The sequence below is a fragment of the Eptesicus fuscus genome, chromosome 3 (genome assembly GCF_027574615.1).
Source record: "Eptesicus fuscus isolate TK198812 chromosome 3, DD_ASM_mEF_20220401, whole genome shotgun sequence".
In the NCBI taxonomy this organism is placed as follows: domain Eukaryota; kingdom Metazoa; phylum Chordata; class Mammalia; order Chiroptera; family Vespertilionidae; genus Eptesicus; species Eptesicus fuscus.
In genome coordinates, this window is record NC_072475.1 from 90,009,332 (window position 1) to 90,016,453 (window position 7,122).

General features: G+C 39.2%; 1 pseudogene; it reads right to left on the minus strand.

Annotated features, from left to right (window-relative positions):
* Positions 1 to 6,034: 6,034 nt before the first annotated feature.
* LOC103296691 (ribosomal protein L18-like) lies at positions 6,035 to 6,567 on the minus strand (annotated as a pseudogene).
* Between the last annotated feature and the right edge of the window lie 555 nt (positions 6,568 to 7,122).

A 7,122-nucleotide genomic window follows, 5' to 3' on the forward strand; every position in this document is an offset into this window, starting at 1 on the left:
ACAAAATCCAACAGGAGTTTTTCTTGGTAAAAACTCTGAGCAAAGTGGTAATAGAGGGATCATACATCAACATAATAAAGCTTTATATGATAAACCTACAGCCAACATCATACTCAATGGGCAAAAACTAAAACCATTTCTCCTATGAATAGGAACAAGACAGAGATGCCCACTTTCAGCACTCCTATTCAACATAGTACTGGAAGTGCTAGCCACAGGGATCAGGCAAGAAGAAGAAATAAAAGGCAACCAAATTGGAAAAGAAGTAAAACTGTCATTATTAGCACATGACATGATAGTGTATATGGAAAACCCTAAAGATGTCATCAAAAAACTAATAGATTGAATAAATGAATTCAGCAATGTAGCAGGATACAAAATTAACACCCAGAAATCTATGGCTTTTTTTTTAAACCAACTACAGGCCTGGTGCACGCAATTCTTGCACTTGGTGGGCGGTGGTCCCTCAGCCTGGCCTGTGCCCTCTTGCAGTCTGAGAGCCCTCGGGGGTATGTCTGACTGATGGCTCAGGCCCGCTCCCTGGTGGGCCTAAGCCGTCAGTGGGACATCCTTAATGCTGCCATGAAGGCGAGACAGGTTCCCACCACCATCTCTGTACTCTCCAGATGTGAGCCTAGCTTCGGGCTGAGTGGTGCTCCCCCTGTGGAAGCACAATGATCACCAGGGGGCTGCTCCTGCATTGAGCATATGTGCCCTAGTGGTCAGTGTGCATCATAGCAACTGGTCATTCCACCATTCTGTTGATTTGCATATTACCCTTTTATTATATAGGACTAGAAGCCCGATGCATGAAAATCCATTCACTTGGTGGGGATCCCTCAGCCCAGCCTGCACCCTCTCTCAATCCGGGACCCCTTGGGTAGGATCCTTAGGCCTGTCCTGAGATCAGGGCCTATCAGGGCTTTTCTTCCCCCAGCTGCAGGCAGCTGGCCCCACCCCCACCTCTGCCACTGCTTTCCATTTGTGCAGTGCTGCCCCCCCCCCCCTGCCACAGGTGGCCTCCCTCTGCAGGCAACAGGCATGGGGTGTGATGGTTTGGCTAGCCTGGGCCTCCCTCTGCTGGATGATTGCTGGCTGGCCACACACCTGCCACAGAGTCACTGCCAGTGACCTGGGACTCCCTCTTTCTTTGCTGGGGGGTGGGGCCATCTCTGTGAGGTACCATCTGCCTACCTGATCACCCCTAACCACTTGCCTGCCTACCTGATCACCCCTAACTGGTGGTCTGCCTGCATGATCACCCCTAACTGCTGGTCTGCCTGCCTGATCACTCCTAACCGCTTGCTTGGGAGCGGGGACAGCCCAGTGAGGGGCCGTGGTGGTTCTGGTCTCTGGTCATTCCGGTTGTTATGTTTATCGTGGCTGATCTTTTATTATATAGGATAATGAACTCATAGAAAGAGAAACATACAAACAAACAAACAAACAAAAAAACAACAATCCCATTTACCATTGCAACAAAAACATTAAGATACCTAGGAATAAACTTGACTAAGGAGGTAAAAGAACTGTACTCAGAAAACTATAGGACATTGAAAAAAGAGATAGAGGAAGACATAAACAAATGGAAGAATATACCTTGTTCATGGATTGTTAGAATCAACATAATTAAAATGTCCATACTACCCAAAACAATCTGTAGATTTAATGCAATCCCCATTAAAATACCAACAGCATATTTCACAGAGAAAAAACTCTCCAAAAATTCATATTGAACATAAAAAGACCCCAAATAGTCTCTGCAATCTTCAGAAAGAACAAAGTTGGAGAGATCACAATATCAGATATCAAGCTGTATTACAAAGCCACTCATCTCAAAACTGCCTGGTACTGGCACAAGAATAGACATATAGACCAATGGAATAGAATAGGGAACCCAGAAATCAACCCAAGCCATTATTTTCAACTAATATTTGACAAAGGAGGCAAGAGCATACAATGGAGTCAGACAGTCTCTTCAATAAATGGTGCTGGGAAAACTGGATAGACACATGCAAAAAATGAAACTAGATCACCAAGTTACACCATTCACAAAAATAAACTCAAAATGGATAAAGGACTTAAACATCAAACGGGAAACTATAAAAATCTTAGAAGACTCCATAGGCAGCAAAATATCAGACATATGTCATAGCAATATCTTCAACAATTCAGCTCCTAGGGCAATGGAAACTCAGGAAAAAATAAACAAATGGGACTACATCAAAATAAAAAGCTTCTGCACAGCAAAATAAACCATCAACAAAGCAACAAGAAAGCCCACTGCATGGGAGAACATATTTGCCAATGTTATATCCGATAAGGGCCTAGTCTCTAAAATTTATATGAAACTCATACATATCAACAAAAGGAAGATAAACAACCCAATCAAAAAATGGGCAACGGACTTAAATAGAAACTTTTTGAAAGTGGACATGCAGAAGGCCAAGAAACATATGAAAACATGCTCAAAAGTCACTAATTATCCGAGAGATGAAAATCAAAACAACAATGAAGTACCATCTCATACCTGTCAGAATGGTATCATTAACAAATCAACAACTGACAAGTTCAGGCGAGGATGTGGAGAAAAAGGAACCCTCATGCACTCCTGGTGGGAATGCGGACTGGTGCAGTCACTGTGGAAAACAGTTTGGAATTTCCTCAAAAAATTAAAAATGGGACTCCCATTTGACCTAGTAATCCCACTTCTAGGACTATATCCCAAGAAACTAGAAACACCAATCAGAAAGGTCATATCACCCCTATGTTCATAGCAGCACAATTTACCACAGCTAAGACTTGGAAACAGCCTAAGTGCCCATGAACAGATGAGTGGATTAAAAAACTGTGGTACATCTACACAATGGAATACCACCCTGCTGTAAAAAAGAAAGTACTCTTACCTTTTGCATCAGCGTGGATAGACCTGGAGAGTATTATGGTAAGTGAAATAAGCCAGTCAGAGAAAGACAAAATAAACTAACAACGTGGAGACAGACTCATGGATATAGAGAACAGACTGACCGTTGTCAGAGGGGAGGGGTGGGGGGTGCCTGGTGAAAAAGGTTAAGGGATTAAGTAAAGAAAAAAAAAGAAAGACTCCTGGACAGAGACAACAGTTTGGTGATTGCCAGAGGGAAGGGGGTGGAGAAAGATGGAAGACAGTAAAGACAGGATAAATGGAGGTGTAAGGAGACTTGACTTGGGGTGGTAAACACACAATGCAGGATGATGTATTGCCAAATTGTATATCTAAAACCTATATAATTTTGTTTCTCAATGTCACCAATAAATTAAATACAAAAGAAATAAAAATAATATAAATAGGTCCTGAGACCAAAATTCATATTAGCAAACACTGAATGATTTTTTTCTTTTTCTAACTCACACATTATTTCTATTTCAAGCACCACTAAACTCCCAGAGAAAGATTTTTTAAAGGGGTATAAAAAGTGTTTTGGGGGTTGAGAAAAGTTTAATTAGTATTGTCCTATACAGTTTGGTTAATTCTTCCCTGGAATTGTAATTCACCTACACAGTTCTATACAAAACATTTCACAATATTCTAACAATATAAAGTGTTTAAAATAACATTTAAAAAGTGAGTAATAACCCAAATGAAAATAACCTAACTGCCCCTGAGTAATAGAATAAATAAAGCATTGTAATGATAATGGATAACATAATACACAAATTTATATGAATGAATTAGATTAAAATGTATTTACATGACTATATCTCAAAAGCAAAATGTTGCATCAAAAAATCAGTTTGCAAAGAATACAGAGTATGAGTCCATTTATATAATTTTTTAGAATATACATGGTAACATTTTATGTATATTTATGGTAAAAGGACAATGATGTGAGTGATAATACATATCCTATTCATTCACTCATTATTTATTTGACAATTATTTTTGAGATGCTACAATGTGCCATCCTCATCCTACAGTGGGAACTCAAAATGAACCAAACACGCACAAATCCTTCCCCTCATGATGGTTTAAAATTGGCAAAGATAAAAAATGAAAAGATAAATGTAAAATATTTAATATGTTAAACAGAAAAATATTTTAAACAGAAAATATTTAATATTTTAAACAGAAAATATTTAAAATATTTAAAATATTTAATATGTTAAACAGAAAAATATTCTTCAGGACAATGTTTACCTTTGGTGGAGGAAAAGAAGAATCTATAGGGTAATAAATATGATTCATGAAGAGAATCTATTTCTCAAGTGAACTAAAATAAAATAGAGACCTGAAACAGTGGCCAAATATTAAAATTGTTTTAATATCATAGTTGTTAAATATAAAATGAAAAGTGATATTCAAACTCTTCATAAGTGAATAAGTATTTTTCATATCTAGTGTTGATGAGAACTTGGAAGAGAAATAAATCGCTATATTCTTTGTGGGTATAATGTAGTAGAAATTGTGAAACAGTACGCGCTTTCCGACTAAGCAATCCTTCCTGTAGTAATCTACATTAGAGGGAAGATTCAAGAACTAATAAACTTCTGTAGATAAAGATGTTCACTTTGCATTATCCGTAATAGCAAAATCTGGAAATAACCTAAAGAAAAATGTGATTATTTAAATAAATTATGGCTCAGCAACATAATAACGTATTATGTGGTTGTGGAATGGAATAGAGCTCTCTCTAGGAACCAGGGTAGAAGTGTGTCTGTGATATATTGTTGAATGAGAAAAGTTAACTACCAGGACTATATTAATGGGGTGAAGCAATGTTTGATTTAAAAAAATCTATCTATTCATGTATTCATAGAAAATGTCTAGAAGGATAGACACAAAACTGTTTATAGTGGCTACCTCTGGGACATGGGATCGAAGTGGGTTTTAATGTGAGTTTGTTTATTCTTCCTTAGGTACCTTTACAAGGTTGCATTTTAATCACTAATATTATTTAAAGAATAATACTATTAGAGAGTAAATAATCACTAAATGAATTACTTTTCTACATGGGAAATGATCATCATCCTTTAACTCCCTGCCTTTCTCATTCCATATCATATCCACTTATCAAAACCTCATCTCTATTTAAATACAACTCCATGCTTATCCCACACCTGCCCCCATAGCTGAACATGGCTACAGAGAAATAGCCAACCATGGTGACTGCTCTCACTTTAAGTTCATAATCATTAACCTCAAGTGTGCTCATTAGCGGTGCCAATAAATCAAAATGCATTTCCCTAAATCCAGTCAACACGCACGCAGAAAGCTATGTGTCCTTTTCTCGTCAGACCTTGAACTCTATCTCTCATCTCCATTCCCAGCTGATAACCTTGTTTGCTATTCGATGGAGAAAAAAAGGAGCATCGGGAAGGGATTTCCACTCCACCCGCCCCATCTTTTCTCCCTTCTGTTACTATGGCTGGCTTATGATCTAAGGTCAGTCTTCCTCATATGCATCACATTCTACTCTTTCTCGTCTTTAAAAAATAAAATAAAAATACAAACTTCATGCCTCCATATCCACTTAACAGACCTCATTTCCCTGCTCTACTTTTACAACAAACAGTTCAATGTTTATTTCTCCTACTACTTCTGTTTCCCTTGTCTCATTTTCTCTTGAACTCACTGCATTCAGCCTGTCATCCCTGCACTACACTCAAGATTGCCCTTATCACCGTCAATGACAAAGCGAATTCTCAGTTCTCATCTGACGTGGCCTATCTTTTTTATCCCGTCAGCATCCCAAAGTCTTTCTTATTAATAAGGCACAATCTGGGGTTAGACTTTTTATTTTATTTTAGACTTAGAAAGAAATATTTTTGTTATAACTCATTTTATTTTATATAGGAATAGTAATTTTTATCACTTTTTTTACAGTTTACTTTCAATATTTTGTATTAGTTTCAGGTGTACAGCATAGTGGCTAGACAATCATATACCTTACAAAGTGATTCCCCTGATATTTCTAGTATCCAACTGGCACCATATAGTTATTACAATATTATTCACTGTATTTCTTATATCAGTTTTTGCAGCTGTGATGGCCCATTAGCCTCTGGTATACTGGAACTCCCCACCCTTGGAGCACACCTAGGGTTTGGTGTGGCTGCCAGGGGTTCCTTGGGCCTTGCCAAATGCCTGTCTATCTCTTGGTCCTTGCAGAATCAGAGAGCAGGACCAAGCCACAGCCCTTGGGGGTGCAGGGCCAGCTGGTTGAAGGTGAGGAACTTACCCCCGGCCTTGAAGACGTGGCTCTAGGAGGGCTGCTCTCACAAAATATACACACCTCCAGTTTGGGCACTTCCTGCATTTGCACAGTATCAGTTTTAATCCCTACAACCACGGACATTTTGTCCTCCCAGCCAGGAAGCTTCAGCTTCCAGATCATCTTGGAAAGGGACCGAGGCGCCGGTTGGTGCGCTCATGAACAACCTCTTCGGCATCACTTGTTTGAAGGGGGAGTTGGTTATTCCAGCCAGAAACCTGCCCAGCTCAATCAACAGCCTGGGGAAGGTGCCCTGGCTCTCGTGCTCCTTGTGCTGAACCTTTCCGCCTTTGTTGTGGCAGACGTCCACTCCCATGACGGTGCCTCCCATTCCACCAGGTTTACAAAGAACAACTTGGCCTATCTTGATATGCTCTTGACTTTGCTTCCAGATCATTCTCCCGATTTCCTCCTCCCTTACTTACTTCTTCCCAGTATCCTTCTTGCTATCCTTCTTCATCCTCTCTTCATGCCAATTTGAAGAGGCTTTAGTGATCAGTCCTTGTTCCTCTTTTCTTCTCTGTCTTTACTCACTTCCATGGTAATCTCATTCAGTCCCAGTAACTTACTAGTAAAACCCATTTCCTTGCTGACAATTTTCAGAAATGCATCGCTAATTCAGAATTCTCTTCTGAACTCCATACAAAACACTGCGATTACCAATTATTTTTTTTCATTTAGAACTCTGTCTTCTCACACATACCCTCCCACCATCTCCTCCTGTCTTTATTATGACAATACTAGTAAATGGCAAGTAGATTTTTCTAAGTGATTAAGCAAAAATCATGTTGTCTCATCCCACAGCCAGTTGTTCAGAAACTGCTATTGTCTCTACTTTCAAATATGCTCAGAAATGGAACATTTCACACTA